We start from the raw sequence: 23,410 nt of genomic DNA on the forward strand, positions 1-23,410 counted from the left end.
CCAAAGTCGTCAGAATCTTAAAACTGCACGATCTTCAACAACATGTTCATCAGCCAACCCATAAAGCAGGCCACATCCTTAATTGGATTGTCACTCGCCAAGATTACACCTTGATAGAAGATGTCAACATAAGAGATATACAGATCACCGATCTATATCTGGTATCTTCAAAATGGAATTTTGAAAAGCCCCAACCCGGAAACTGTTAAAAGCCGATTCGAAAGATATGATTCATTCATCTTGGTGCTTTCCGCGTTGAACATGCTACATCTGACCTAGGTTGTTGCCCTCCTCAAGACATAATTGACCTTGCTGTCCTGTACAACACGACGCTGCTCACCATCCTGGATCAGGATGCTCCAATCGCTATAGATTATACCTCGACCTGGTATAAACTGGTAAAACACCGAGGTACGATCAACGGAAATGGCGGTCCACACATCTTGAAGTAAATCGGCAATTATGTAAAGATGAAAGAGCCAGAGTATCTAAAACTACCAGAGAGGCTAAGTCACTCTCTTGATAAGTATCATTCCTTCATGAAACCATTGCTTGGTATCAAATCCGTAGCCACCCAGCCACATCCAGATGATCACGAGGAATTGGCAAACTCTTTCTCTGACTTTTTCGCCTCGAACATTGACAAAATTAGAAAAGACTTTACTGATCATGGAGGTCTTACGGGGGGGGGGGCTACACATACGTGTACACCCGTGAACTTGACTGGTGTCGTGTCACTCAAAGAGTTTGAGAGTTTTAATCAAGATGACATTTTAAAGATCATCAAATCCTTCAACAAAACGACATCCCCACTTGATCCGATACCGTTCAAGCTACTCGTTCAACTTCTAGACATCCTGCTTCCTGTTATTACTTTATTAGTCAACTTATGTTTATGTTCTGAATGTTTCCCATTGGTGTTCAAACAGGCGGTGGTGAGACCACTAATAAGAAAGGTGTCTCTTGATCCCAATATTCTCAAAAACTATAGACCCGTGTCCAACATATCATTCCTTTCCAAAATTGTCGAAAGAGCTGTAAAGCTCCGTCTTCAATACCATATTTCGAAACATGAGTTGTTGTATAAGTTTCAGTCTGCTTACAGACCCTATCATGACAATGAGACCACTGTGTTGAGGGCCCTCAACGACCTGCAGTGGATACAGGGAATGTAGCACCTTTGACACTTTTGGATTTATCTGCAGCGTTCGACACTGTGGACCATCACATTCTATACAACTGACTCAAAAACCAGTTTTGGATTTCCGGTACACCGCTTTTATGGATCATATCTTAGTAATTGAACGACGATAAATCCGAAGCTCTTTTAGTAGGCTGATCACAACAAATAAAGTTACTATCTGATCTTAAGATCACCATTGCTAATTCAGAAATCAATTTCTCACTGCTGGCGCTTGTAAACTATTTGCGAGATCATTGATTTTATCCAGGATTGATTATTGTGATAGTTTACTCTCTGGGATCCCACATGCATTTCTAGCCAAGATCCAGAAAGTTTTTAATACTGAAGCCCGAATAGTGACATGGACACATAAGTTTGATCACATTGAGAACCATCTATCTCACTACTGACGCTTGTAAACTACTTGTGAGTACATTGATGTTCTCCAGGATTGATTATTGTAATAGTTTAATCTCTGAAATCCCACAAGCACTTCTAGCCAAGATCCAGAGAGTCGTTTGGATGGGAATCCGCCCCAAGAGACTATTTATTTGGATATTATAAATATGGAATTATGTTTTTAACGATTTTAGAATATGCAATTTAAAGATTTTCGGGTGATTTTGCTGGCTATCAGTATTGCGTTATTGGATGATTTGGGATGCACTTGCTGCTGTTGCGCTAAATAGGACTACAGAGGGGGCTATTGCCCTTGTCGTATGAATATTCAAACCAAAGGGGGAGTAGGGGCTTGTTTTCAATTTTTCAATCCAGAATTTTTCTCTTGTTAGCCTAAAGGTTTTTATTTCGTCTGGAGTTTCAAAGTTGCGCTTAGTCTTTTCTGTTGGCGTGACAATAGGATCAGAAATATGATTTGTTTGGTTGAAGTGATTTGAGAGCGGTTTGTCCTTTTTGGTGACTATGTATTACCGGTGACCGTTTATTCTTTCTCGAGTTCCATATAATTGCATATCGTCTGTATCTTTTGGCGGCAAATTCAGCTACAGTATTGTTTATATACATCGTAGATAGCGTTTGGGGTACAAATGTTCTGCCCCGACTCGGGCTAATGAAGACTAAGAAAACGTCACCTAAAAAACGTCAATAGAAATCTGAATTTAATAGGCTCCCTTTCCCACTCCGCCATAACGCGGGCAAATCGTGTTCCCATGGCCTGGGGGTATATTTGGTCGTTGAAGGTGAAGTCATTCCTCCTCAAGACAAATGACGAATAATTTGAGGATTTCTTCGCCATGTCTGGATGCTTGTGGGTTCCTAAGAAATGCTCCCCTAGCTGCTCTGTACATTACATTATGTAAGATTTGGATAAACAGCTGACCATTCTTGCTAAAATATTGAAAATTTCATTCAAAAATTACTTCTTTCTGAGCAAATTTATCACTGTTTATAGTTTTGACAAGGTGTGTGCATTGTGGTAACCAGAGCATTGGTATATTCGAGACTTAGCCTCGCTTTCCCATTTTTAAATGGCGAACCGTTCTAATCTAGTTAAAATCTCGAATATCCGATGCCACCGAGAGTTGAGTATGGTCTTGTGATGTTACAGCCATTTAACATTGAAGTTAATGGGCAAATAATTGCTACATGATTTCCTCGTGTCAACAGTTGTCTACCATGCACCCAGAGCTATTAATTAAGGTAAGACACAAAAGTAGCCAATTTTTCTACCCCAACCGGGTCACGCCTATCAGTGTTCTACAAGGGAAATAGTCCCCGGACATAGGTGCAACGGCCTACATTAATTTCAAATTCTTCTATGTGCATGCCAAAGTCTACACGGTATACTGTCACATCACATACAAACCGCTAGACTTCCGTCCGTCACCAACGAAACCGCGCTTGAAAAGCATGGGGAACTATCTCGGATAACACTGGGATTTAGTGAGTGTGTCATTTACTCACTGAACGACGTTATCTGGGCCGAATGGTTAACGTGCCTTGCATGAACGGTGTCTAGCCGTGCGGATGGTACGAAAAACTGAGGTCCAGTGTCACTGACAGTTGGAATTCGAATTAAGAGTAGGGCGTAGCGCCGCTGTCCGGACAAACTTTCCACCATGGCACACTGTGTGGCGTAACCCTTCTTCATTGGCCAAGTCTAGTTCATTTACCTGGCCTGATATTTCCTCATATAACGATCAAAGACTTTAAATACAGATGAATCATGCTGCACAACATCGTAATGGCATTTTATATAATGTGCCAGACAACTAGCAGGAACCTGTAATGGAACTTGGAATAACAGTAAAGTCCTGACCTAGATCTGCCAATAAAAGTCTAGTAAGAGATAATGACCTACTAATCATCGATAAACAACTGATGCTCAATTGATTATACTTAAGTATCCAAGAGAGATAGATAGCGAAAGAGAGAGAGAGAAAGAGAGAGAGAGATGAGGTTTAATGTACACTGGACACAAACTATGGTTGAAATTCATTGTAATTCCGGTTGTACGTGACAAGGAATAGGGTCGCCTGTCCAACCTCGTGGTTTTTCTCCAGGTCCTCCCGTTTCCTCCCAATGCTAAAGACCCCTACGGGCAAGCGAATTATCGAAATAAAATTGTATTAGTCTCGAAATGACCTAGTCTGTGTCGAATGGACGTTAAACCCTCCAACTCTCCCTCGCGCGGTAAGAGGGGACCCGGGGGAAAACCCACGAGTGTGGACATGCGACAATCTTCCTTGTCACGTACAAGTGGGGAATCGAAACCACACCTCTTGACTTAATGACAAACCCTTTGATCTAAAGCGCACGCGTTAAACCATTCGGCCACCCAACCCCCAACCTAACACTTGATGACCTTAACAGGGAAATGAAATGTAAGGCGTTTATCAGCTTATGTTTCTGCACCAACCGAGATAATTACGAGGGGCATGCGACACGTAGTGTGTTATTGGCGGTGGGGTCTTGTCCGTACAACGGTCTACTCTTTTACTTTCGTACTCAATTTGTCAATGTGCACACGGAAACCTCCGTTTTTATACTATACTAAAGACGACACACTGTTCCTTGTCAGGCATACAGTCATGAACCATTGCCACGCACAAAAAAAACGCCAGAAAATATCGCGGAACTTTCTCGGTTAACTCATGGATCGAACGCGGGACCCTTTGCTCAGTGATACAGTACAATAAAACCTACATAGACAGATTACAATAGATAATGTAATCTAGCTGCTTAATTCGTTCTATTGATCGAAGATTGGATTACGTCTTTGTTCGGTAATTGTGTGTGTGTATATATATATATATCATAGCAACAACATGAAATGTTGTTAATGCAATTAGTGCGTATATAAAAATAGTTTGTATCTGTATAGAAATAAACATGTTGTTAATGTAATTAGTGCGTATTAAAGATAGTTTAAACAATCTAGATTCTCGCATTAGCAGATTAATATGTCGCACACTACTACTTGGTCTTGCGGAGCCACGGTGGCTCGCATTCTGCACACAGACAACTACCTACTTCGAGAATAGACCTCTGCCCTGAATGGGCACCATATCCAAAAATTAGTATATTACATGTATTTTGTAATGTGGTTCTGCTCCGATTAACATCTGCAAAGACTAATTAAACCCTTTCAATGATATTAAATTGAGGCGAATAAAATTTTTCTTAAAATTATTACCGTCGATTTAGGAACTACAATGTCTGTCAACTAGCTTAGTGTTTGTTCTCAAGGGGGGCTAATTGTAGACAGACAGCTTAAGTTTAGTATGGGTGGCTCAGTGATAGGGGCTGGCTCGATAACAATTCAGGGTATTTTACACAACAATTATTATCCTCGTAATTAATTAACACTACTTCGCAATGACATAGTTAAGTGTTGAAAAGACACCCTTGGAGAAATTAGAGAGAGAGGGGGGGGGGCGGGGTACACGCGATCCAGTCCCGTACAAGCTGTGAATCGAATCCACGCCACTTGACTGACAGACCTTAACACCATTTGGCCACCCAACAACCCGTGTATGTTCGACGGGCACACGTTAACGATTCACGCCCCCGCCCCAGAAAATCACAAGTAGTTTCTAAAATTCTTAAATTTGGAAATGGCCGTCATTTTCTAAGATGGCTGCCATATTCGGTTTTTCTTTCACAAAATTTTACTCACTGGAAGGATTGAGAGGAGTGACATCGCCCATGACCGCCCGTCAGGACGTCTGAACGTACGGACCTCTTTCACATTTTTGTGTAAACAGTCGTTATCGGAGTTTGGTGAAATTTAAAATATATATGTATTTCAAAATAATCTCAGATGTGTCCGATTTTGGTACGGTTCGGACCGTAACTGCTTTGGCAATGGCCCCTGATCAACAGATCTTGGAAGAGTTGGGTTTTGGTTCACATCAGACGGCAACCTTTTAAACCTGGGGTTTAACGTCCTACTGTTCTGCTCCTAAACTGGGCTAATGAAGACGGGCATACGCCATACAGGCTGCTATGAGGGAAATTTTGCCCGAGCAGCTGCACTACGGCCTACTCTTATATCGAATTCCAACTGCCAAGGGATATTTTACGTACACGCCAATGTGTACACGGGACCTCGGTTTTTCGTCCCATCCGAACGACTAGACAGCTGTCCTCGTCAGGCCCTCCGTCCTGCATCACTGACAAGGGGAAACCAAGCTGGAAAATCTGGATAAACTTTCTCGGCTAATGCAAGGATCGAACACCCGAAATCCAGGCTAGCGTCTCAGCGACTTAGCCACGTGATCCCCGTGCCTTTTATGCAAGTAGTTCTATCCGTAGTTCATTTCAATGACCTAGTTGAACTAGGACTTGGATGCATCCCGGCTTATCGTTTCATCGCTGTATATACCAACGTAACTCCCGGTCTTTATTATAACCGATCGATTCACTATGACCATGACATATACATTGCTATTAAAGAACACAACACTTCTTAACATTTAGCTTCTTAAAAGAAGATTATTTTGCTAACATTCCACTGTTATGTTGGACAGGAAGTGGAGTTATAGGCTGGCAAGGGGCAATTTAGATTAAGGTCTATTCTTATTTCAAATTCCAATTAACAAGGCATCTTTAAAATTTACACCAACTTGTACATGGGACCTGGTTGTTTTGTGCTATCCCAACGACTAGACGTTGTACCTTGTCGGATCCCCCTTCTTGGACCACTGACAGGGGGAAACCATGTGGAATAATCAAGAGGTACTTTCTCTGCGAAGGCCAGGATCAAAACCCGAACCTCCTGTTTTGTGAGCCACCCTGGCTCCCACACGTTTAATATTACTGTCGACTTTCAAGGCGTTACATGATCAATCACCAAAATATATCAAAGATCTGATCCCTCCATATAAATCCACAAGAACTCTTAGATCCACACCAATTTCTGCATCAAGTATCGGTAAATCTTGAAATCGCAATACGATCTTTCTCATTCCCTTCCCCTCTCGTATCTTTAGCTTACAACATTAGAACCATTGACTCTTTATGTCAGTCGTGTGCTGCGTTGCAACATGATTGTCCCTATTGAGCCTACGATCTGGTACGTGCAGATACCTTCAGGTACGTGTCAATACGATCAACACGATTGCTACGACTGACCTCAATATATGATAAGACATTTAATGCTAAGTTAAAAACATTCCTGTTTACAGAAGTTTTTCCATAGTTCAGTAGGGAAAACTTGAAAGCGCAATAGAAACTTCTGTTTTAGTATTACCGCGCAATATAAATAGATATTAGATGTTTAGCGGATGGACTGGTTTGCGCCCATGCGTTTAGTGTTTGGACTTGTTTGTCAGCCACTGAAGCGGCGAAACGTTGGGGGTTGAACTGGTTTTGTAAGCCATCAAGGCACCTGTGGGTTTGTGAGTCACCATAGCCCCCATACGTTTAGAGGTTAGACTTGTTTGTGAGCCACTGCGGCGGCGATACGTTGGGGGATGCACTGGTTTGTAAGCCACGGTGGCTCCCATGCGTTTAGAAATTGAACTAGTTTGTGAGTCACTATTGTTCCCATAGGTTTAGAGGTTAAACCGGTCTGTGAACCACCGTGGCTTTCATACGGTTATAGGTTGAACTGGCTTGCGGGTCAGCGTAGCGCTCATAGAATTGGTTTGTGGGCCACCTTGGCCCCCATACATTTAGAGGTTGAACTGGCTTGTTAGCCACCGTGGTCTATTGAACTGGTTTGTGAGCCACCTTGGCTCCCATACTTTTAGAGGTTGAACGGGTTTGTGAGCCACCTTGGCGCCCACTGAACTGGTGGCCGATTTATCTTTAATGTTGTAACAAGCTGAACAGAAGTCATAGCGAGTATCTAAGTGCAGTTAACAGTTTGGTATTTGCAACAAGAGGATAATAACGAATAAAATATTGATTCCTGTTATTCCCAAGTTCAACAAAGCTGTCGAGATCATAATAAGAAAAGACTGTCATTGTTTTAAGCTTAGCATGTCGTGCCGTCTTAAATGTATTCAACGGTGACACAAAAGAACAATTTTAAAACACAGTCGCGGCTTATAACAATAACAGCGGACTTAGTTGCCTGACAAAATCTTGGTCTTTCGGTACTAAAAGATTGAGTTAACCCGATTTGTCTAAAGTTATATATCGGAAATTCAAATGATATTGTATGGGGAATACGAGACCTGTCTGTCTATCCACCGCTGGCCTACTTAATTTGAATTGATAGCCTAATGTTTTCCCAGCAATAGTACTATAAAATGCCTTTTAAATGTCAAAATGCTATGGATTTTAGAAATCGGAATTTCCATCTATGTCATACTATACAATTGTTGTTTACATGATGATCGACGAAGCCATTGTTTTATTTTTACTCGGGATGAATGTACCAAAAGGGCCGATATCGGTGCATCTCGCGATAGTCGCTTTTCTAATCAATTTTATATTTTTATGTCTGTTTCAACCAAGAAGATTCATTTAAGCTTAATAACTTCAACCATGACAATGACGTCAGAGTGGGGACATGTATGGTGGCTCAGTGGGAGGTTCCGGGTCCTAGGGATTTCAAAGTGTGATTACCCCTTGTCAGTAGTGTAGGAAGGCGATCCTGAGTACACGTCAGCGTGCACGTAAAGGAACCCATGGGAGTTGGAATTCCATGAAGGGTCGGCTAAACGGAGAGGCCTTTTTCTGCGCAAAATTCCCTTTGCATCCGTCTTCATTAGCCGAGATGGTGTAGAAAAATTGGATGTTATACTCGATTCCATTTCATAGACATCGCCGGGCAATTTGAGCCATTGACTATTAAACAGTTTCTACGTCGTCGGTATCATTGAGTTTATAACAAGAAAGATCGTATCAATAAATTACATCAAAGTTCAAGTCCAATAGATCATGCACGTTTTTGCTTTGTTTCTTTGTATCTCGGATAATGATGCTATTAGACTCATAGATCTGTTTTATTTATTTTTGTAGAATGCGCAATTTGGATTTAATTTACAATGGCAATTATCTGTTGATTAATGTTAATACTAGGTTTCCACTATCACGATTCGTGCTACGATTGAAATGGTGGTTTTAATCGCGGCATAAACGTGTTGGTCTGGTTTTGTGCCCATTTTATGGACACCCCTCCACACATAGCCTCCAGACTAGTGGTGATCCTGTCGAGTCTTATAATATATTGAGGTCAGCCGTAGCAATCGTGCAATCTGATTAAAATACAGATCTATATTTCGTTTCGTTTTTTTATACTTTCGATGGCCTACACTACATGAAGATATGACAAGTTATAGAGATAGGTCACGTCAGGGGTCAAAAGACCGACTTATGACCCTATGATGTCAGACAATTGATTAACCAATCAGCATTGATGTTACTAGTGGATTACCAACAGTTCCGTGCTAAACACGCCTAAAGCTCGTCGTAACAGACCGTTTCATTGGCTTATCCCTGACACCATTCAGAACACGAGTTAAATAACAACTCTTCCAGATCCAAGTGTAGTAAAGACAAATAAAACGAAATTTTGAACTATAAAAACGAAACGAAATAGGATCTGTGTTTTAACCAGATTGAGCAATCGTGTTGAATGTATCGAAACGTATCAAAACCTATCTGCGTAGACTTAATACGGACAATCCTATCACACGACAGTGGGAGCCTGACTAAAGGTCGGATCGCACTATTCTCTGGAAACGACAGCACATATTCATGTATACGAGAGTATATATGATGATCTACATTCAATTTTTATTTTTAAATTTGTAATTTCTAATCAATTATGTTTGCTTAGTCCATTCTACAAGGATTTTTTTGTTAATTATTTTGTCGTTTGTGAATTAGTCACATTTAATCGTTTCAGCATTTTCGTGTCGGATATATTTTGTTCTTTGTAAATTACAAATGGCGCTCGAAACTATAGAGTACATGAGCCATGTGCTGATTTTAAAATGTTCATTTTGTCAAAAATATTAGATATTAGGATCACATATATTGATTGAAATATGAAACAACACTGAATTATAATTTGTGTTTTTGAAATCGAACATTATGCATGATAATAAATACATATTTTCCAATGTAACATTAATGATGTATTATCTGTTCTCATCATAAGCTAGTTCATTTCGGAAATAACATAATATATTCAATTTTATTTCAAAAATTCGCTTGCAGTGGGAGAAAATCGGCGGACCCGGAGAAAAGCCACAAGGTTAGCCAGGAAACATTATAGGATATAAGCATTTGTCGCTCCGTGCTCCCCCACTATTCTTAACGACAGTTTTTTTTTCCGGGTGTGTGTGTGGGGGGGGGGGGGCTCTTACATAGTTTTGAATGAGTACATGTATCTGGTTCTTTACAGGTTGTAATATTCTTGTGGCGACATCCTTTCATAAAAGTATATTTATCTTATATTCTGCTACAATTCCAAGATGGTTGCGATGACGTCATGGTCTGTTCTTGGTTCACACCATTATCCAAACAGAATTGTCTTCTCTTGCTGTTGTAATGCTGGATGGCGAGACCTGAAGGGTATAAGGGGCGCTTCTTTTTTTGCCAGAATGTTTAGATAGGTGTGTATAAAAAGGTGAGTGTTTCCTCTCGGCTCTCTAACTCACGCAATACCTATTCTTATGACAACCTTTATTGAAAGCAGGGAGTGTCTCGGTGGTTCCGTGAAAAGGGCGCTGCTGGTTCGATCTTGGCTGTCGTTAACCGGGCAAAATGGCCCTAATAGCGTACCTTATGGCACGTCTTCGTCATTATTCCGGTCGGTGTAGAAATGTTAGACGTCAAACCCCTATTTCATTTCAGAATTATTTTTTGTCCGACTTCAAGAGGATAAGCACCTACATTCCCTAGCGACAGAAGGCGGGTTGAGTGACCTAATGGTTTAGATCGTGGGCTTTACATCATTTAAGGTTTGTCATTGAGTCAAATTGTGTTGTGTCGATTCCCCGCTAGTAAGTGACAAGGAGTAGGCCTAGAGTCGTCTGTCCAGTCTCGTGGGTTTTCTCGATTGACTTCAAGACGTGACGCCCCATTGGCACAAGCGAATTATCGAAATAAACCTTGTACAATATGATTGTCCCGAAATGACCTATTTTGTGCTGTGTAAACTCTCTCTCTCTCTCTTTCTCTGTACTGCAGAAAGTAAAACTAACGGTAGATTCTGTTACCTGTTGCCTTGTTTTGTTATTAACTCGAGAGCAAATTAATCGATTTGTTTCCAGTGCTGGATGCCAAGAGGTTAATACACTGTTTAGCATGGATTTATGTCCATGTTAGCAGCATTAGTTCATGAACCGATAATAATCCCAGGAGAAAATGTCTATAATTACGATTCGTACTGCAACCAGGTCAACATCGAGATAAAACCAGAGTGAATCGCTTAAAACAGGTCATAAATCCAGGTCAGTAACCATCTCAAGGCAAAAATCATTCTATCGTTACTAATGTAATAACTGTAAGCATGCACTCTTGTGGTATACATCACACGGCTTCTGAGTTACACTCAACTATAATTAAATAGTCCAATGCTTATGTTAATGGTGATTTGTCATGAGGTCTGTTAGTGTCGCGGGGCCAACCAACAAAGGAGGAAATACACGGCACTAATTTGAAACCCCAGAAGTTATAATGAGCTGTCCGTATTAATAAGTTTTTATGGGAAGGCATTGTAACGCCAATTAAGCAGAGAATATTTGTGGTTTCATTATCACGCTGTCACCTTCCATTTGTCACATGAACGACCGGGGTTATTTTGGCGAAATTGGGTGCAAATATAGACCCCATCAGAACCCACCCAACTGCAATAGTCAGGCAGATAATGCTGTCAACGTCAATCTGAACGGATCAGGTGGATGATTCGGATGTTTTGCCATGGCACTTCGAATGATGAGAAGTGGCGCATTGTATCCCTGTGATATTAACAAAGTCATCATTTTCAGCAACTTAATTATTTCGTGTACATCCTTTTTAGTGAATGTAGTTAGAGTTTAACGGATCGTTAAAATAATTGATTTTTGAGCAACCGGTCTCTGATCGAATCCATCAGAAATACACACAAATAGTATAGCACCTTACCATTTATGTTATTGGTTAGAAAACCATTGTCCCATCTAGAGAAACATATATATATATATATATATATATATATATATATATATATATATATATACCAATATTTGAAATATTATTATATAATGCATGTATATACTAATTAGATACACCCTAATTTTCTTCACAGACTGAGTCATTGAAGCCATGCAGTATGTGCTATATATGATGAGGACAGACTATATAGAATTCCAACTGTCAAAGGGTATTTTATGTGCATGCCAACCTGTATACGGGACTTCGGTTTTTGTTCCCATCCGAACAACTAGACGCTATCTTTAAAAGGCCCTCTGTACTGTCTAGCCGACAGTGTACTTTGTGAATATTTTATAATAAGATGTTATTCGTAACCCCCGTCTTATTAGCCCAATCGTAGCAGAACAGCCGGGCGGTAAAACCGCATTTCATTTCATTTATTCGTTACCACAGTATTTAGGGTTGACTTTAGAGAGTAGGGTTAGGTCACTGTTTTATTGGAACACTGTATAATAAACAAACACTTGGAGTGCTTGGTGCCGCCTTGGTAGCTTCGGTGAACGATGGCTAGGATTATGGTTAGGTCACCTATGCCGCAAACGTATTTACGAGGTAATAGTAAGTGATAAATACAATAGGCAATCTTTATTCGTAAATGCTGTTATTATAAAAATGAAATGAAATGAAATGAAATGGAGTTTAACGTCCTACTGTTCTGCTCCTAACCTGGGCTAATGAAGACGGGCATACGCCATACAGTGTGCTATGAGGGAAATTTTGCCCGGACAGCGGCACTACGGCCTACTCTTATATCGAATTCCAACTGCCAAGGGATCTTTTACGTGCACGCCAATGTGTACACGGGACCTCGGTTTTTCGTCCCATCCGAACGACTAGACAGCTTTCCTTGTCAGGCCCTCCGTCCTGCATCACTGACAAGGGAGAACCACCTGTTATTATAAACAATCTCTCCCTAATAATAAACATATATAGTAGTAAGTTTTTGTCTGACTTTAAAGGAGCTAAATCGCTAATATTTGGGACCTAGAAATTGACCCAAATGGGTTGAAACGCATAATAATGTAATCTGATAAGATTGTATATAAACTGATTTACATTCAATTGTTTCCTTTTTGACTCTAATTTCAAATCAGTTATGTCCAGCGAAATACGGCATGTGTCTCAACCCTATAGCAATTTCTAGCGTCTGGTTATTCCAGTCTATTAAGCAGGCTCTCCAGCAACCTGTTTCACAGAGAATTACGAGTCTAGTAATATATCTCTGTCAAAGATGACTGCCTTAACACGTGTCGTCACAGCACGCGGCGTCAATCATTGGCTGAATGGCGCGTGCATTGTTTACAGAAGACGTTACTGCTTCGGAGAGAATGCTGCATTTTAGTCATTTTAATACCCATTTACACTAAATAGGAAATAATTTGTACCTACAAATACGTCAAACGCCTTTATTTATTTTTCTAATACATAAAAAAAATGTTTTAGAAATTAATTTGTCGCAGGAAAAAAGTTAATATTACTGGCTCATTAAGCCGCATCGATGTCATCCTTATCAGTGATTGTAGCGGCCTAGCAAATATTCACTGCGGATCAGTGTGGCTCTCCAGTTGAATATGTCTAGCCTCGTTCTTTCTGGTCACTTGTTGCAAATGACGCTAAAACGCACTACGGTACACGATTCGTGTACCAATGGTAAAATGTTTATTTTGTCTTAAATATTAGATATCAGGAGCCTGTCTTTTCCTGGTAAGATCACAACATCAATGTTGATTTGAATTGACAAATAATTCGTATTTTCAACGTGTAAGACTTTGGATGATATTGAGTTAGAGACTTAGCTACTTTAATATAAATTGCTTCGTGGCGCCCAGGGCACCTTTCATACCTTAGAACACCTTTCGAACGTTTATAATGTTCTTCACTACTACATAGGCCATTTAGTTGTACTTGGCTTTTAACTACATTTCACGGATGTGGTTATTTGTAACGGTATTTTTCCGTCAATTTTTTCACATTCATATTTCATGTAGCATATAGCAGATCATGACTCTTACTAGTATTATAGAACGTTTGGAAAATATTTTGTTTTCATTTTATCATTACAGTCCCGAGACTGTATAGCACAGTGGCCGCTTACGACTAGCCGCCGGATCTATTCACTTGATCATCTCATCAACAAAAATAACAATAAGATATAATATAACACCCCCTTATCTAAATCGATCTTAGATTACATCCCGCGGTAATTTGGTGGTTAATGGGAAATGAATCACACCCGACGTGTCGTAATCATCTCATCTATATAGTATGAAAGCCGATATATACATCTACCCTTTCGCTGCGTCTTGCCTTCGCGTTAACCGAGAGAGAGAGAGAGAGATGGACTTTAACGTCCCTTCGACACAAACTAGGTCATTTCAGGACTAACATACAGTTTAATTTTATTTCAATAATTCGCTTGCGCGTAGGGGTCGTTAGCAGATGGAGGAAAACGGAGGACCCGGAGAAAACCCACGGGTGTTGAGTGATTGCCAAGGCGGGCGATTCAGATCATTACGACTGTCATTGATTCAAGTGGCGGGGTTTCAAATCCTTGTTTGTACGTGACAAGGATCGTGTGACCAAGTGAAGTACTGAAAAAATAGTATAATATTTTAGTTCCGAAATGACATAGTTTGTGTCGAGTGGACCTTACCACTCTCTCTCTCTCTCTCTCTCTCTCTCTCTCTTTCGCGTACGAAATGTGATAAGCTTTATTGATTCGTAAGAGTTAAATCTGCCTATTTTGTTGGCTTCATATGTTACATAAACTATTATTTAGACATTTCTTCACAAGCCTATAACCAACGCTCTAGAACATCTGATGGTCGAGATGTAAATGGATTGAAACACGGTAGCTATTCCATAATTCAATTTAAAAATGTATAACTTATACATAGTCTGGATAATAAATAATCTACGCTACATCTTCAAACAATGATATCTTCGCTAAGAATGAAGAAGTGTGAAGGAAATTTTAGAATTCGTATACTAAGAACGGCCAGCTCTTTATTTAATTATTACATATTGCATTTTTAAACATCCTCTCTGTCACTCAAAACAGTTTTACCAAACAACGGCATCTTTACCTCGAGCCTGGCAACTGAGAGTTGGGTATTATAGCTCAGGGGGTTCTACTGCCATTTTCATATTATAAGTTCCCAAATGTCGTTGTGTCCACTGACATATTATTGTGTGAAATGGAATGAAATGAGATGGTGTTTTTTCAGGCCCTCCGTCCTGCATCACTGACAGGGGGAAACCACGCCGGAAACTTCCGATGAACTATCTCGGCCAATGCAGACATTATTTTGTCAAATGGTTGACGTTAAAATCTCTCCATAGGCAGTCATGATTTCTCCCTAACACGACCTCGTCAACTTAACCATTATAAACACTTGTTATATTGTTCGGCTGATAACTTTAGTAAGTTTCATAAAAACATGTCCACCTCACCATGTTCCCTATACAAAAAAATTGTTCCATTTATGAAGTTCAATAAAAATACTCCGTCCCCATCATCAATTCCCCAACAAACATCATCAAGTCCAACATGTCCACCTCACCATGTTCCCTATACAAATAAATTGTTCCATTTATGAAGTTCCATAAAAAAAACACTCCGTTCCCATCATCAATTCCCCTACAAACATCATCAAGTCCCTACAAACACCTTTTATCAATCAGTTCCCTAAAACAACCCCTGTCCATATCAAACAACTTGTTCTCATCATCAAGTCAATACAAACCACTCGTACCCATCAGTTCCCTAAAACAACACCTATCCATATCACCAAGTTCCCTGCAAACAACTTGTTCTCGGCATCAAGTCCCTACAAACAACTTGTACCCATCAGTTCCCTGCAACAACTCCCGTCCATATCACCAAGTTTCCTGCAAACAACGTGTACCCATCAGGAAGTTCAAAGTTTTCATCATGAAGTTCCCTAAAATCAACCCTTGTCCCATCATCATGTTCTCTACAAACAAATTTACCCACTATGCTCCCCTGTCACACAAAAGGTTACATAAATAGGTCAGCCTCTGCCAGAAAATGTGAACACGTATGCCCGTCTACATTAATCCTGTTGGTGTAAGGATAGATCTATTTGTTAAGGCCAGCCCAATTTTCGTCAAGGTCGCTAAAATGTAAATAAGGTTAGGGCACGTGATTGTCGGCGATATTGTAAGTCAGAGTTGGGATAAGCATTAGAGCTCGGCCCAGGGTTAAGGCTGGGATTCGCGCTAGCCCTGTTTACATCTCGTGACCTTTGACCAAACTTGAAGTTGGCCTTATCAAATAGATATAACCTTAATCCAGTTGGTGTAGAAAGGTGGAACGAGAAGCCCACTTTTTTTCGTTTTAGCAAATTGGTCGTGTGTATAATAGTCCAAGACAAATAATTACACATTCCTTAGAGACGTCCTTCCTGAAAATAATTCAAATTAGAAACATGACTAGCTATGTAATTACGAATGTAATGGGAATCCCGAAGATAAGAGAAAATGAATTGTGTCTCGTCTTCTGCGGGTTTGAAATCAGGTCTACCGAGAGAGAGGGACACTAATGAATAGTTAAAGAGACTTGTAATGTGTGGCTTCATAATATACCAGATCATTAAATGAAATGGGGTTTAACGTCCTACTGTTCTGCTCCTTTACTGGCCTAATGAAGACGGGCATACGCCATACAGTGTGCTATGAGGGAAATTTCGCCCGGGCAGCGGCACTATCGCCTACTCTTATATCGAATTCCAACTGCCAAGGGATCTTTTACGTACATTCCAATGTATACACGGGACCTCGGTTTTTCGTCTCATCCGAAGGACTAGACAGCTGTCCTTGTCAGGCCCTATGTTCTGCACCACTGACAAGGGGAAACCACGTCGGAAAATCCAGATGAACTTTCTCGGCCAATGCAGGGATCGAACACCCGACCTCCAGGCTAGCGAGCCAGCGTCTTAACCACCTAGCCACCGTGCCTCCCCCAGATCATTAAAGTGAATATCGTCTATCCTATAATCACCGTTAATACCAACAACTTTGTAGTCGTATTTTTAATGTTCATAGGTGATCGATTATTTATGGGGTATATATAAGCCATTATAAATTCTACGGATGTATTAAACTGAAATGAAATTGGGTTTAACGTCCCGACTGGGCTAATGAAGCAGGGTACACACCATACTGTGTGCTATGAGGGAAATTTTGCCCGGACAGCGGCGCTATGGCCTACTCTTATATCAAATTCCAACAGCCATGGGTTACTTTACGTGCACGAGACCTCGGTGTTTCCTCCCTTCCGAAGGACCATATATTGTTCTTTGCCTTGCCGTCTGTCCTGCACCACTAACAAGGGGGGACCACGGCCGGATAATCCCGATGACCTTTCTAGACCACCGCAGGGATCGAACACGGGAGCTCCAGGTTAGTCAGCCAACATCAGACTCACTGAGCCAATGTGGATCCTGCATATAGAATTAAAGGACAATATTGGTGTCAGTCATTATCAATATGTGATAGAGCTGATTCAACACGTTCCAAATATAAGTGAAGTGACGACGATAAAAGGAAAACACGAATTATCCCTCTATATAACTGACTGAAGTGACGAGTGATAACCGATACACGGGCGGATTTCTGTTCACTAATAATTCCTTCGAAGACCAAAAGTTTTTATGTAAGGCTGTGAGAGGATATCTGATAATTCAAAAAAAATAATTAAATGTCACTAGATAAGGGAAAATATACTGAGCGCCATGGAAAACGCATCCCTTTTTTTCCCAAATATTTTATTAGTAAGTGGTTTTGTATGTATAATATTATGCAATACTATGAACTATTGTTTCACACAATGCTCCCAAACGCAAAAAATATCGGCCCGTGTGCACAAAAAAAAATTGCACGAGATGCACATGAAAAACCCAATATTCACGTGCAGCATTGTGTCGTACGTAACTAACGTACGAAAATTAATTGGTGGCTAGCTTTTTTTTTCGCACGTATACAGTGAATGGCCATTTTGCTCAGTAATCCCAGCCAGAATTTGGCTATTTTCTAAATTTGCGTTAAAGTTTAAAATATTTGTTTTAGAACTGAAATAAATTAACTATCAGTCAATCACAACGCAAAAAACATCAACAGAATTGATTGTGTATATATGAAATAGACACGACCGACGCACCAAATGAAGACAACGCCAAATCTATGAGTTGTAGATGTTATTTTTGTGAAAAATCATTTAGTCCGGTGGCTGAAGGGGGGGAATCGCCACCCGAGCTGTGAATTTATGAGACCAAGTTTTTCTAGACCAGATTTTTGCGTAGATTCCGAATCTGGGTGATGAGGGGGCGTTTTCGAGATATTGGGGTTCCAATGTCTACAATTGGGGGAGAATGTGATTATGTTGACATAAATGGTGACCATGTTATATATAAATAAAACATAGATTTCTAGGACTGTCCATCTCTAAATAAGTGTATATGATGCCCCTGGACAACTGTTTTGATTTGTGGCGAGACTGGTGGGTGGTTGCAGGTTTGCTTGTGTGGAAGGGGGGGGGGGGGCGTAAATTGGCGGGAAATGAATTCACGTTGATTTAAATGATGATTTTCTTAGAGCTTGATAAAAACATTACTGCGCATGTCTTAATATGTGTATAAATTTCCATTTAATGGGGGTGGCGGTGTGGGCAAAATGTGATCAGGCGTTTGAGAGGGCGTTTTCGAGATATGGGGGTCCAATGTCTAAAATTGAGGGGAAATGTTATTATTTTGACATAAATGATGACCATGTTATATATTAATAAAACATAAATTTCTAGGACTGTCCATCTCTAAATAAGTATATATATGATGCCCCTGGCCAAATGTTTTGATTTCTGGGGGTGGGGGTGGGGGTGCGGGGGATAAAATTGGCGGGAAATGAATTCACGTTGATTTAAATGATAATTTTCTTAGAGCTTGATAAAAACATTACTCGGAAAGGGGAAAAGTTGGAAAAGTATCAAAATATATATTTTTTTAAATTGGCGAAAGGAGTTGTACTAAGATGTCTATTTGATAAGTTAGACATGATCTATGTAACTAATTCTTTCAAATTTAACCAAACGAATGCAATGTGTTAGTTATAGGTGAATACCCGAGTTTTCTATTTTAGCCTGTACGAAAAGACCCGGAAAGTGCCTAAAAGATAACAAAATAAAATATTTGTCATTTCTCCTTATGGGGATAACTTGATATTTAGTGGAATCATTTATTAAGGGTGAAGGTCAAATATCTCGACATACGTAGTATTCAGTACAATAGTACTAACCGAAGGTCAAAGGTCAAGGTCATCAAGACTGAAGTTTAGTGGTTATATACAAATGTTTATATCTGACTGTGGCACATTTAAACGGAAATAAAATCGGAAGTATACGGTCAAGGTCAGATTTCTTGGTGTCCTTAGAAAGCTGACACATATTGTAACATTTCGTTCTGCAGGACCAACTTCATTAAATAAATATGTAAAAAAATATGGACCATTTATTTTTTATTTAATTTAAATCGAATATTTCGAAAACAAAATCGAAATTTAAAATTTCGGCTCGTGTGAATGTTTTGCTTACAAATTGTCTAGTAAATAAAAAAAAATCATTTAAATTGAAAAAAAATTGTTGTCTCAATGACAAAAATCAAATGGCGGCAAAACTGTAAAAGATAGCTAAAAAATGTGGGAAAGTTTCATATATTACTTTAGCATGATCGATCTGAAAATGAAATCAGAATTTCTAAAAAATAAAAAAATAAGTAAGATATAACGTCCTATTCAGATAAACTGTTGACCTTGAAAAAATAAAAATTAAACCGGAAGTTGAATTTTTGTGATTTTCCAGGTAAAACATCTCGACTGTGAGATAAATCGGCATGTGAAGTTTAAAGTCAATAGCTCCTATAGTTTATTCTAATAATGTTATTGTTGTTTGTTTACTTATTAAACAGGTTTTAGTCGATTTCAGTTTTTTCTTGAAAGGGATAAGACAGATGGTGGTGAATTAAAACTGAAGTAAACCTGTTGAAACTAAAATAAAACCGGAAGTATAAGGTCAAGGTCATATTTCTTGGCATCGTTGGAAAGATGACATCGAGTACTTTCAAATGAATCATAAAACTTGAGAGAGGGGAAAAGTCGGAAAATATTTTCCGAGTTTTATACCTGACCGTCCTGCGGAACGAAATGTTACAATATGTGTCAGCTTTCTAACGACACCAAGAAATCTGACCTTGACCTTATACTTCCGGTTTTATTTCCGTTTTAATGTGCCACAGTCGGATATAAACATTTGTATATAACCATTAAACTTCAGTCTTGATGACCTTGACCTTTGACCTTCGGTTAGTACTATTGTACTGAATACTACGTATGTCGAGATATTTGACCTTCACCCTTAACTTCCAGTTTTATATAACTTTTGATTATAAATGTCCATGTACAAAACTTTGCTAAAATTAATAATTACACCCTGAATTTGCATTATAATCTTATTTCAAGTTACCGTATACATTGGCCGATGACCTAATATTAAACCGAATGCTACCTGTATCGAGATATTTGACCTTGACTCTTCACTTTCGATTTTATATCCATTTTGTATACCCAAAATACATCAGTTCTGCTTCGCAGATCTAGTTTTATTTTGTTACCTTTTGGCCACTTTCCGAGTTTTGTGTTTTCGTATAGGCCAAAATACAAAACTCAGATATTTAATTATAACTGCCATATTGCATTATTTTGGTTAAAATCTATCTGAAAAGGTTATAGATCATGTCCAAATTATTAAATAGATGTGTTACTATCACTTCCGATTTTATATCCATTTTGTATACCCAAAATACATCTGTTCTGCTTCGCAGATCTAGTTTTATTTTGTTACCTTTTGGCCACTTTCCGAGTTTTCCGAGTTTTGTGTTTTCGTATAGGCCAAAATACAAAACTCGGATATTTAATTATAACTGCCATATTGCATTATTTTGGTTAAAATCTAACTGAAAAGGTTATAGATCATGTCCAAATTATTAAATAGATGTGTTACTATCACTTAATTATCCAATTAGGTATTCTCGACACGTAGTATTGCCTGTGATGTCTGTCTCGATGCAACAAAAACTTGAGTAGGCTACACTATAAATATCAACTTATTCCCGTTAAGGAGAAATCCGCTGTATAATAATCATAATTATCCAATGAAAAATATTTTATTTTGATATCTTTTTGCCACTTTCCGAGTTTTCCGAGATTTGTATTTTCGTTTTAGCCCAAAATACAAAACTCGGATATTCAGTTATAAATATCACAAAAAAATAAAATATATCATGTCCAACTTATTAAACATATGTGTTATTTTCACTTCTTTCGCTGTTTTTTAAAAGTTAGCCTTCGTTGAATGTCTGTCTTTAAGCAAAAAATAAATGATTCCACTAAATATCAAGTTATCCCCATAAGGAGAAATGACAAATATTTTATTTTGTTATCTTTTAGGCACTTTCCGGGTCTTTTCGTATAGGCTAAAATACAAAACTTGGAAAACTCGGGTATTCACCTATAACTAACACATTGCATTCGTTTGGTTAAATTTGAAAGAATTAGTTACATAGATCATGTCTAACTTATCAAATAGACATCTTAGTACAACTCCTTTCGCCAATTTAAAAAAAATATATATTTTGATACTTTTCCAACTTTTCCCCTTTCCGAGTTTTATGATTTGACTCGATTGAAAACACAAAACTAGGAAAGGTCGGAAAAAATTGTCCGACTTTTTTGTTTGAATAGAAAACTAGGAAAATATTTTCGACTTTTCAGTTTGAAAAAAGAAGTCGGACAATTTTTTCCGAGTTTTGTGTTTTCAATCGAGTCAATTCATAAAACTCGGAGAGGGGAAAAGTCGGAAAATATTTTCCAAGTTTTCCGAGTTTTGTACCTGACCGTATTTCTACCTGTTATTCACGAATTGGTAACATTATTTCGTGTGATAAAGGGCCTGTGACAAACTTGCGTCTCTCTCGTATCCGTCCATTTTCATTCACTCATTCAACTTCTTACACATACAAAGAATCCAGTGTGTCAGTCAGTTATCGACTTTCGACCCTCGGGGTCAAGTTAGATGAACACCCGAGCTTGCGCAATTGAACACTTCGAACCTTGCACGAGCTCGGGTGTTCATCTTACTTGAACCCCCCTGTTTCAGTCGATAACCCTTACTTACGTCTCATATAACGACGTTTTGTCCTCGAAGGAATTATTAGTGAGCAGCAATTCACCCATGTATCTGTTATCATTCGTCACTTCAGTCAGTTATGTGGGAGAATAACTCGTGTTCCTTTTGCGATCGCCACTTCCCTTTCTTGCAATCTTCATCTGTGTTAAAATTATATTTTGAACGTGTTTAACCAGTCCTGTCATATAATGGCTGACACCAATATTATCCTGTAAAGAACAGCTTTTAATCATTCTGGCAGGATAAAACCCCGGCCTGTCAACTGATCATCTTAGGACTATGGAAAAAAATAAAAGCAATTTGCTAAATGAAAATGAAATTAATACTGGTACAGGATTGAATATAAGAGATGGATTGATGTGTGTATTAGAAAAGAAAAACAAGAAAAGACGACATGAAAAAAAGTTCATGATGATAATGTTTTGATCAGATTTGTAACAATGGCGATGAGACATGTTTCCAGCAGGTCGTCATTTTCCTAGTAATGATGGCGTCATGTCAGCTGTGGTCGACTTTTGTTAAGCTGGCTGAAGAAAATTTATTCCTGGCCTTGTAACATCGTTGGTAAAAGTGTGTACACCTCGATAGGGACAATGTAGATAGGTTTAGAACTTTTCAGTCAGCCCTCATATATATGAAAACGTTAAGAAATATGTATTCAGTCTGCTCGTGTAGGAATTAATCCGTCGCTAAAAATGAATCCATCTATCCCGTTCCCGCTCTCCTTTTTATTCAAAATAATCTAGTATTTTATAGTATTAATTATCAGAAATAGAGTTCACGTATGTAATACATCCTCTATATGGGCATTAGTTAACTAGACCTAATTAAAAAGTTCATTGTCAAAGATAGTATCGGATGAAGATTTAAAATGAGAAATATCAATGACGCTTTTTACACATTTATAAAAGAGTGTTTATCAGATTTATAAGTAATAGTATATTGATCTCTACATCACGACTTTCCAGACTGTTCCCAATCCCCCCAACGGCTTCTATTAAAATGATTGATGGTGGTGGTGTTTTTATACGCCCACATTTTCATTGTTTGTGGACTCTCTACAGGTCACAATTCTTATCCGATTTTGACGAAACTTGAAATATAGGTTTATCCCCAAAAGATCTCGGCTGCTTTCGATATTGGCATGTATCGGATCAAAACTTCATGGATTATGGCCCCTGATTGTACGAAAAATCACGTTTTTAGCTTGTGGACCCTATAGAGGTCACAATTTTTATCCGATTTTTTTGAAACTTGAAATGTAAGTTTATAACCCAAAGATCTCAGTTCCTTTCGATATTCGCGCATATCGGACCGCAACTTCCTGAATTATGGCCCCTGATTGTACGAAAAAT

Source organism: Patella vulgata, chromosome 2 (genome assembly GCF_932274485.2).
Source record: "Patella vulgata chromosome 2, xgPatVulg1.2, whole genome shotgun sequence".
NCBI lineage: Eukaryota > Metazoa > Mollusca > Gastropoda > Patellidae > Patella > Patella vulgata.